The sequence below is a fragment of the Babylonia areolata genome, chromosome 3, assembly GCF_041734735.1.
Source record: "Babylonia areolata isolate BAREFJ2019XMU chromosome 3, ASM4173473v1, whole genome shotgun sequence".
In the NCBI taxonomy this organism is placed as follows: Eukaryota; Metazoa; Mollusca; class Gastropoda; order Neogastropoda; family Buccinidae; genus Babylonia; species Babylonia areolata.
This window is the reverse complement of record NC_134878.1, coordinates 18,647,160-18,659,201: the sequence shown is the minus strand read 5'-3', so window position 1 is coordinate 18,659,201 and position 12,042 is coordinate 18,647,160.

The following is a 12,042-nucleotide window of genomic DNA, read 5'->3' as shown; positions in this document are numbered from 1 at the left end:
CACATATATATATATATATATATATATATATATATATATATATATATATATATATATATATATATATTTTTTTTTTTTTTTTATTAAAGGAAAGGGTCAAATGGCGATGTCTCTCCCACTGAACTCAAAGTGCACGGAGAAATGACTGAAATCTGACAGGCTGATTGGTGTATCACATGGTGTGACGTCACAAGATGCACACAGGGCCTCATCTTTCATCGTCTACAGCGGTAGTGATCTGAGCCAAAGCTGTGGTGACAACATCAACATCAACATCAACAGAGACAAACACACAGACACACACACACACACACACACACACACACACACACGGCATGATATGACATAATGTCATATAACACAATATGACACAATATGACTTGACGCAATACAATACAAATGACCAAACTGAGCATACCATACCATACTATACCATGAGTCTAGTCTGGACCAGACTAATCATAGTACAGTAGAATACAGTATAGTACAGAACAGTACAGTGTAGTACAGCAAAGAACAGTACAGTGCAACACCATACCATACCATGCCACACCACACCATACCATACCACACCACACCACACCATACCATACCATCCCACACCACACCATACCATACCACACCATACCATACCATACCACACCATACCATACCATACCATACCATCCAACACCATACCATACCACACCATACCACACCACACCATACCATACCATACCACACCACACCATACCATACCACACCACACCATACCATACCATCCAACACCATACCATACCATCCCACACCACACCATACCATACCATACCATACCATCCAACACCACACCATACCATACCACACCATACCATACCATACCATCCAACACCACACCATACCATACCATACCATCCAACACCACACCATACCATGCCATACCATACCATACCATACCATACCATACCATACCATACCATACCATACCATACCATACCATTCCATACCATACCATTCCATACCATACCATACCATACCACACCATACCATACCATACCATTCCATACCATACCATACCACACCACACCACACCATACCATACCACACCACACCATACCACACCACACCATACCACACCACTCCACACATACCATACCATACCATACCATACCATACCATACCATGCCAAACTGTAAAGTACAGTACAGTATAGTACAGTATAGTATAGTATACAGTACAGTACAGTACAGTACAGTACAGTACAGAATGGTATGGTATGGTATGGTGTCATGTGTTGTGGTGTTGAAAAGTACAGTACAGTTCAGTACAGTATGGTGCAGTTCAGTATGAATGGTACAGTATGGTATGGTATGGTATCATACAGTATAGTATGGTATGGTATCATATAGTATAGTGCAATAAAATATGACAGAAAATGCTATGATGTGAAGCAACACGTTACAATATAATACATAATATGAGATGTGATATGCTGTAATGTGCTGTGATATGATATGATATACAAGATACAAGAATACTTTATTATCTCAAAAAGAGAACTTGTTGACATGTTTTCTGATATACAGGTGACACAACAAGGCAATTCACAGTCCAACACAAAGTTTCATCATTTAATAACAAATTTTCTTCTCAGTACACGTACACTGATGTATACAAATAGTTGAAAATTACATGTGTTTTAATCATCCTTTTTGTATTGTGTGTGTGTGTGTGTGTGTGTGTGTGTGTGTGTGTGTGTGTGTGTGTGTGTGTTTTGATGCGGTGTGAAAAGATCAGCATTGCGAAAGACAGGAGTTTTAAAGAAAGATAACTCGTACCGTCTTTATTTTGTAAAGCATGCTGCCTTACTTCCCGTTGACCAGAAGGCGCTTTGGCATGCTGTCATTTTGCTCGATTGGGAATCGGGTTGACACAAGGTGATGAATATATTCCGGCATTTTTTTGTTTATCGTTTATCCATTTCATCTATTCATGTGGCATCTGGTCAAATATATATATATAACTTATTTTTTCACGTGTGCATGGTAAATCATACAGTCGCGTCTCTCCACGTCCTGCAAACGAGAACAAGAGAGGCAAGGCCTTCAAGACTCACTTGTGATACACTTAAAAAAAAATCCAAGCTTTTTATGTATTGAGTATAATTTCAGAATGTAATGTTTAAGATGAGAAAGATCAGTTTAAAGCAAATTAAATCCCCTAGCATTAATTACAGAGTAATTTCCCTGTTTTACTAACTGCACCAAAACGTTTGCAAAATAAATAAAACTTCCATGCTCAGCAAAAGAAGTTCCTGTTTGAACAAAAAATGATAATAATGACTGCTCTTGTTGTTGGGTCAGAATATCAGATCAAAGTGCCAAGTTTAGAGAATACAAAAAATATAAATATAACAGTAAATGCAGTTTGCATATAATTAGGCTTCATTTTTTAAATTTTTTTGTGCCCATCCCAGAGGTGCAATATTGTTTTAAACAAGATGACTGGAAAGAACTGAATTTTTCCTAGTTTTATGCTTAATTTGGTGTCAACTGACAAAGTATTTGCGGAGAAAATGTCAATGTTAAAGTCTGCCACAGACACACACACACACACACACACACACACAGACAACTGAACACCGGGTTAAAACATAGACTCACTTTGTTTACACAAGTGAGTCAAAAATGCGAGCGGGGGGGAAGAAGAAAAAAAAGAATTGCACACAATGCACCAAATGCAGCGAGAAGTTGCTTTGCACGGGCAAAACAACTGAACCGTCTTTTTGATTGGACAGTTGTCTGATTGGCATACTTCACTGAACTTCATGCGTAATGGTACAAAGGTTACAAGTGTCGTCTGCGAGACAGATTATCTGCAAGGAATCAGTCCTGGAATGTTTGCATGCGAACTGCGACAATTTGGTATGTGGACATTAAGTCACAAAGTACAAACAGAACCAATGCTTCGACACTGTTTGTGCCAGGACTTTGGTGAAGTTTGGAACTTTGACTGTCAACATATCGCAGTGAGAGGCGTTTCCACTTTCACAGGTGAGCGAGTCTCGTGTCGTGTTTGTCAGTTTAGTCTGGTGACTTGCACTCTGTCTGTCTCTCTTGTCTGTTTTTAATTTTCTTGCTCCCTCCCCTTCTCTGTTTGTTCCGTTTGATTCTTTTGCTGTCTGTCTGTCTGTCTGTCTGCCAGTCTGTCTGTTTTTGTTTTTTTTCCTTTCGATTTTTTGTTCCCTCCCCACCTTTCCATGTGTTCCTCTTATTTATTTATTTTTTTGCTCTCTGTCTTTCTGTCTGTCTGTCTTTCTGTCTGTCTGTCAGCCCCTATGTCTGTGTTTTTTTCCTTTCGGTTTTTTGTTATCTCCCTGTCCACTTTCTGTGTGTTTCTTTTATTTTTTTTTCAGTTGCTCTGTCTGTCTCTGTCTTTGTCTCTCTGTTCGTCTCTCTCTCTGTTTTTTTTTTCTTTTTGTTTTCAAAGTGAGCAAGCTGAAATCATTTTGTGAAAGCCAAATAATCCTTCAACTCTTCCACCACCACCCACCACCCCTAAAATAAAAAAAGAAATCAAAGAAAAAAAGAAACACAAGCAACAAGAAACGGACAATCAAAAACAAAAATGCCACCCACACTGCCCTCCACTAAAAAAACAACAACAAAAAACAAACAAACAAACAAAACCAACAAAAACCGATGTTTTGATTTGGTATTTTGGAAGTCTCTTTTCTTCCCCTTTCCCTCTGCCAGCCATGCAGTCAATATCTATTTGACCGTTTTAGAGACTGTTTCGTTCTGAAAGGGAACTGCGTTTTACATCCATGTCTCGGAAACAGAATCACACACACTTGTGTTCCACTGTCAGTTTTGAACCCACTGTGACTGGCTCAATGTCGTCCAGATTCGCCTGTTCCCGTTTCTCCCAATCCCGACTATTAGCTAAATCAAGTTAATATTCCCCGAGTTGCCTTTCGCCTACCTGCTCAATTGCTCTCTGTGTGTGCGTACGCACACGTGTGTCTGGGTGTTAAGACAACAACAGCAACAACAACAGCAACAAGAGGGAAGCTTACTTTCTCTTGGGTTGACCAGTGTCTAGTCTGTGTAATGGGAATTTTGGTGAATAAAAGCGTCTACTTTTCTTGCTTTGGATAAAGGCAAAGCTTCATTGAATTGCACTATATTCGCTCTGAAAGTCACTTATAATATTTCGCCTTGTCGTAGACTGAGAATTGCATGTATTCATGGAAGCTGATCATGGTATCTGTGCATAAACATGTGTGTGTGTGTGTGTGTGTGTGTGTGTGTGTGTGTAAGCTTGAGAGGGAGAGAGAGAGCGACTGAGAGAGAGAGAGAGGCTGACTAGGTGAAACCGGACTGACGGGTAGGCGAAACCGGACAGTCAAACTCTCAAGAGACCATTGAGGGTGGCAGCACGGTCAGGTAGCAGGCGAAACGGACCTGCCTCACTGACTCTTTCCCTGTCTGTCGTCCCGCCCCTTTACTTCTCCTTCTTCTTCTTCTGCGTTCACTCGTATGCACACGAGTGGGCTTTTACGTGTATGACCGTTTTTACCCCGCCATGTAGGCAGCCATACTCCGTTTTCGGGGGTGTGCATGCTGGGTATGTTCTTGTTTCCATAACCCACCGAACGCTGACATGGATTACAGGATCTTTAACGTGCGTATTTGATCTTCTGCTTGCATATACACACGAAGGGGGTTCAGGCACTAGCAGGTCTGCACATATGTTGACCTAGGAGATCGTAAAAATCTCCACCCTTTACCCACCAGGCGCCGTCACCGTGATTCGAACCCGGGACCCTCAGATTGACAACGCTTTAACCACTCGGCTATTGCGCCCGTCGTCCCGCCCCTTTACAACTGCCACTAATTATTCGTTTCCTTCTTCATCCGCTCCCCCCCCGCCCCCCCCACCCCTCCTTTCTTTTTTAACTGACAAGAAAGGATGCAGTGTTCCGCACGACCCATTCTCTTTTGTGACGAGTTTTAAATCACCGAAAATTAGGAAAGGAAACTCGGTCTTTAAATCTTGTTAACTGGATTGTTCAGCTGTTGATTAGAGGCAAGCCCGACTGACAGTCCAAAAGAGCGGAGCCCTGATCGTAAAGGGGCTGCGGCGCCGGTGGGTGGGGGTGAGAGGAGGGGTGGTGGTGATTAAGGAAAGATCATCATCATCATCATCACCATCACACAGTCACACAGACACAGCCACAGACAGACAGACAGACAGACAGACAGACACACACACACACACACACACACACACACACACACACACACACACACACACACAGAACTGTGTGTCGGGCGCAATAGTCGGACTGGTTGAAGCGTTGGACTTTCAATCTGAGTGTCTCAGGTTCGAATCTCGGTTACGGCGCCTGGTGGGTAAAGTGTGGATATTTTTCTGACCAGGGCCTGAACCCCCTTCGCGTGGTATACGCAAGCAGATCAAGTACGCACGTTAAAGATCCTGTAAACCATGTCAGCGTTCGGTGGCTTATGGAAACAAGAACATACCCAGCATGCACAGTCCCCCAAATCGAGTATGGTTGCCAAAATGGCAGGGTAAATGAGCAAAACAGTCAAACACGTAACATATTACATGTCTGTATGAGTGTGTATCTGTGCGTGACTGAAACCCGATTGAATGACACAGGTAACGAATGATAAGCGTCCAAATGGCAGCTGTCAGTCGGCTCTACCCAGGTAGGCAGCCTGTTCTGCAAATGACCCCGTGTTTGTAAAGCGCTTAGAGCTTGGTCTCCGACCGATAGGCTCAGTCTATATCACTATCAGTATCATCACCATCATCTACATCCTTGTGAACATACGTTTATCCAGGGGGATGGGTAGATCTGTGGGTGTGAACGGGAGAAGAGATACTTTCAAACATGGAATGCTTGCCACATTGCTGGAATGAAAGTTATTCTCATCCAATATCAAAGTTGTATGCTCACATCGACAACACACACACACACACGCACACGCACAGACACACAGACACACACGCACACACACACACACACACACACACACACACACACACGCACGCACACGAACACACACAATATAGAGAGCTATAGAAGGGACTTATGGCTCTAAATAAGGGTTTGGAATATTTTGTTGAGCGTTGATTCATTCATCTCTCTCACGAGACATCAAAGGGCAATGGAAAATGAGAGATGTAGGGAGCTTGGGGGTAGGGGTGGAGGACGGTTTCTTGAGGTGAAAATCCCACTTGCATGCCATGGGATGTGTGCTTACAAGAGTCATAAAATACACAATGTGCACTCTATGACGCTTTTTTTTTTTTTTGATAATGTTTCAGCTTCACTGAAAAACTGAAATATATATCTGGTATATCAATGATATTGAGAAACCCTTCTCGACAATCTGGGTTGTCTCTTTCCAGCCGGACAATGCCTCGTCCTGTTGACAGTCACTGCCACATGTACACAAAGATGTGCACAGCAAGTTGGGCTTTAAGCTTTTGAATCTTCCTCTGCACACTAGTGTACAGGGCCAGTGAATCAGGTCACAATAAATTTCTTGAGCTTCAGTCTTGTCATTCACTCTTCTTTTTGCTATCCCCACCGTTCTGTCTCTAGATTTAAACACTGTCTGATAAGCTGTTCTCTTAATGTGCTGTTTAAGAGCTATATATATATATATGGTTTACAGAGAGAGAGAGAGAGAGAGAGAGAGAGAGTGTGTGTGTGTGTGTGTTTCGTCGTACTCTTAGCGGGAACACGCTGTTCTTCAACAAGGCAGTTTGCGTGCATAATATTACACATGGAAATGTTCCGAAAACAAAAAATACAGACACATTTAAAGCTAATGACCTCAGACTAATCTGTGTTATGCATGCACAGACCAAGAACTAACCTGTACCAATACAGCTTCTTGTACTCTGGTGGAAAGTTATGGAACAACCTTCCACGTACTTGAAAAAGTATCATAAACTAAAACGCGTTTGGGGAGAATCAGAAGCAAAATCTCATTGACTATCTAAAAGATGGACAGCATTACCAGCCTATATCTATTAGTCAACTGCTTCATCTATTTTTGTGTAATGTTTTGTGCATGCATGCGTTTGCAGTGAACTTTTGCTAAACGGGGAAACATGTGTTTGTGAAATGGGGTGGGTGTTGTGCAGCAGTGCACGCACAACCACGTTTGTAGTATCTGTGCGAAATGCAGCCATGTATTTCATTACCAAACCATTTTGTTTGCGTTTGTGTGGAGTTCTTTTCCCCCTCAGATCTTCTTTTTCTTCTCTTTTTTCCCCATTTTCTTTTGTTTTCGAATCACTTTATTATAAAAAAAAATTTAAAAAAATTAAAAAAGAAGAAAAAAGTTGTTGCCTATTCAGTGTCCTGTCTCGAAATAAAATGTTGACTTGACACACACAACAGAGACACATACACCCCCCCCACACACCCAAAGGACAGACAGACAGCCACACACCCATGCAGACACACTGACACAGACACAGACACACACAGACACACACGGACACACAGACACAGAGTGGGGCAGACGGATAAAGGTTACCCGATGCAAGTTATATTGCTAGCCAACGGAAGTTGTTTTGAGAGTTGGAAAAAGGCAGTGGGCTGCTGTCCGTGGCACACTGGCCCCCTGTTCGTTTAAATCGCCCATTTTGCAGAGTGCGGTCCTGTGGACCGTGAAATTAACCAGATGGAAAACCATTCAAACGTGTCCGAGTCTTCCTCCTCGAAAGAATGTTCCCCAAGATATTGAGCAATCAAGAGGCTGCAGCGATACAGACATTTCGCTTATTGGGGATGAACATGCGTGTATGGCAGCAGGGTTTTTTTTTTTTTTTTTTGTTCTCAGCTACCTTTTTTTTTTTTTTTTTAAAGTAGCGCTTGGCTGTTATCCGGTTATCACGTGCAATGTAGTGCCACGATTTCACGACGCACGATAAGACCGTGGCCTGGTTTTTACATACTGACCTTAAAGCTGACCGAAAGGAGAGAACAGTTTTTTTGTGTGCACTGCTTGGTTAAGTATATTGATTTTTTTTTATCTCAGGAATGGTTGAAACCGGACAGTGACGAAACAGAATGACTGGCCGACCAGTGACGACTGACCACAGCATGCCCATGCCTTGCTGAGTGTTATCCTGTATGGATTGAATAAATCTACAATCACTGCGTTTTTCAGACTTTCGTTCCCCTAAGTTACTTTTTATGTGCAGATCTCTCTGTGTGTGTGTGTGTGTGTGTGTGTGTGTGTGACAGTGAGCGCGCGCGCGACTGTGTTTTGGTGACGACAGTAAATACATGATGAAGCTGTTTTCAGCCCAGCTGTACTGATGAGATGGACCGGGTAATCTTTATTTCCGGATTGGGCAGTCATCAGTCTGTTGTGCCGGAAGATTTTTGTGATCCCAACAGATTTGTCTTCATCAACGATGTGGAGTATTGCGATGAAAGGGGTAGGAGGTGGGGGTGGGGGGCGGGGGGGGTCAGGAACTGTCTGCCTCTTTGTCTGCTTATCTGTGTACATTCCGCTTCATTGCCCTTCACTGTTATGGATGAAATTTGACAGCGTACCATTTCATTTATTTATACGAGTTTTTTTTCTCTCTGTCTCCTCGATTAACCACCGGTGAAGTCTACACACTCAATGGCCACGGCAGTTTTCAAATTAGTTGAAATCAGGTGAAAGAAAAGATCGAGCTTTGAACAGAAGTAACAGAGATCCTGTCCACAAGTTAATGACAAAACCAGGAACAGTATCATGGTCATATAGAGCACACGACAGCTCGGTTACGTTTTGTTTTCTGTTTGTGTGTGAAAATTCTACTGTGTGTGAACAAACACTCAACATCTTCACTTTTCAGGTGGACGTTCAATGTAAAAAAAAAAAAAAAATTAAAAAAAGGAAGTAGACGAAAAGAAAGTTTCAGCATTATTCATAGATTCGACATTTTCGTCCAAAAAAGTCTGACCTGAAGTTGTTTAAACTCAATGGCATTGACAGGTGTCAAAAATGGATTCAGTCTTTATGCGTTCCGTGTTGCACGAGCTGTGACACATCACGGTCAGTGACACACGTCTCCTGGTAGCCTAAATATGTCAAACACTGGTCTGGAAAATCCGAACTGCCATTAACTGGGACGTTCAGGCTTTACCAAACTATTCCAGGATATTGCATATGTCTGTGTTGTTTCTGTCATGTTTGTCTGTCTATCTATCTATCTATCTATCTATATCTATGGCTGTATGTTTGTCTGGTTGACTGTATGTATCTTTCTGTCTGTCTGTTGGTCTATCCGTCCACCCATCCATCATCCATCCACCCATTTCGATTAAAAAAATAAGATGTACAGTCCCTCTCCCTCCCCTCACACTTTAAAAATACAGTAGTGTTGGCAATTCATAGACGTATAAAGTCCAGAATATGGAATGTGGGAAATCTTTGTGTGATTAGAAACAGTGCTTGTTTGAAAAGAATGTCTAGCAGCTGACAGGCTTTTTCCACAAACGGCTCTTATTCTTTTATTGAAAACTGACTTTGTCGATAGAGAGAAGCAGTACTTCTGATTTCCGATTTTCTATCCGCTCTTCATTCTGTTGCTGGCAGAAGTAAAGATATCTAGTGTTTTTCAAACTCCATGAACTGCTCACGGCTCTTTGGAGTAACGGTTATCAGGTTATCCTTGCTTGGGTTCCTCACCTCTTTGGTCTCACAGGAAATAAACTGGTTGACCGATTTGTCATCAAGAGACGAAAGTGTGACAACTTGCGTGACCTTCTAACTTAAAACTCAACTCTCACTGAAGCCTGTACATTTGTGCTTGTATATGAGCACTCTTGTTTAATCCACGTACACGTGGAAGTGGCTCATTGATTGTAAGGAACTCATTAACTACAAGCGTTTTTGATTTTGAATACAAGCACACACACAAACACATACACATACACAAACACGTACGCAGGCACGCGCGCGCGCGCACACACACACACACACACACAGTTACACACACACACACACACAGACACACACACACACCCACCCACCCACCCACACACACACACACACACACACACACACACACACACACACACACCACACACACACACACACAAATAAACACATACATGCACTTGCGCGCCGTGCACAAAGCTGTGTGGGTATTTGATTTTTTAACTCCAATTGTTTTTGTTTTTTAATTTTTGGAACTTACATGACAGGTAGCTTTAAGGCCAGCTGACGAACGCTGTAAAATAATGCTCGTTCCTCCCATTCCAGTTCACCCCCTCCCTCCAACGTCCTCCCCTCCCCAAAAAGGATCATGTGTTGATGTTTATGGGAAATGAGATCAGCGTTTATTGTCCATAACTATCATCTCCGTTATAATCAGGCCGCCACAGCTGGCCAGGCTGTTTGCAGCATGAATCAAATCCCTGCATGTTTGAGGATCACTGTTTTTGGTCTAGTGGATCAACTGGTATTTTAAGTGTTGCTTGGATTGTCCTTTTTACGTCATTTTGGATTCTCTGGAACTGGTTTTAAGAACTGACGGAAAAGCAGCCCTGAAATGGCTCCATTGCGGTCGGCTGGGCGATAAACAACATGATTTTGTTTGGTGTAGTGAAGATTACACCCTCCTCCACACCACCTCACTCCCTTTGAAAAGGTTATAAGGATTGCCATTGGAAATCTGAGGAGGGGTGGGGCCATGATAGTCTGATAAAGGTTGTCTTTGCATTTTTAAGGTGATCAGTTTTGTTTGTCAAAAATGTTCTCAACAAGATGAAGATTTATAAGACTGTGTTTTTCGCTCAATACAGATCTTCTTCATGTGTTCAGAGAGATTATATCTATCTGTCTGTCTATTAAGTGTGTGTGTGTGTGTGTGTGTGTGTGTGTGTGTGTGTCTGTGTGTGTGTGTGTGTGTGTGTGTGTGTGTGTGTGTGTGTGACCTTAAAATTCGAAAATCAAAAACGATAGAAGCCAGCTCTTGATTTCAATGTTCAAGTCAATAATCCCTGTTCACCCCAGTTCTCAGAAAAAGCAGACCGCTTATGTAAAGCTGAGAGCGATTCCCAGCGTCGAATGAATAGACCTGCGAGAGCTCAACTCAATGAGCAGACCCCCCCCCTCCCCCACCCACGCCCCTCCACCCTGACACTCCAAATGGACGAGACATGGAGTGCTGGAAGCGACATGGAGGACAGCAGAAGCGGAACAGAGCCTCAGATCTCAGGAGAAAAGCCCCGTGTACTACGGTCACTGACGCCGTCCGGGGAGTGCTAAAGTGATGTAACAACAAACAGGTTTCGGCACCGAGGGATGGCCGAGGGAACTGGGGAAGGCGAAAGCGGCCTTTCTTGTGCAAGACACCCTTGAACTGCTCACAGCTCTCAGGAGTATTGGTTACCACGTTTAGGTTCCTCGCCTTTTGGCTTCGGAGGAAAGAATTCACTGGCCAGCTTGCCGGCAACTCAACTCGGTAACTGATGTTCAAGACCATGCTTGACCTACTTGAGGGGGCCTGTTGGTGTACTTGCAAATTCCCCCTGGATTAGTAAAATTGTATTGCTTTGTACACGGACAGAATGTTCGTTCTTACTTACTTAAGTAAACACACACACACACACACACACACACACACACACACACGCTCGCACACACACACACACACACACACACACACACACACACACACACACACTAAAAAACGACGAAGAATAAGTCGACAGACAACAATATTTTTATATAATAGTCTTATAGTCTTCCAGGTGTGTCTGGAAACGGGAAAGAGGTACGCCTGTTCTTCAGACTGCACGTGATCACTGTCTCATCAATTTTTTACTCCATAGAAAATGAAGAAGCTCAAATTCATGTGATACTGGAGTCGGATGTATTTACACACAAAAAAGGGTTTAATACAACATTTTGGGCAGAACCCCATCAGTGAAGAACTTTGGGAACTGACATTTCCTTAGTATTTAAACTAAAAGTTCACTCTTTTGTGGACGGCCGCGGGAGCGGGGTA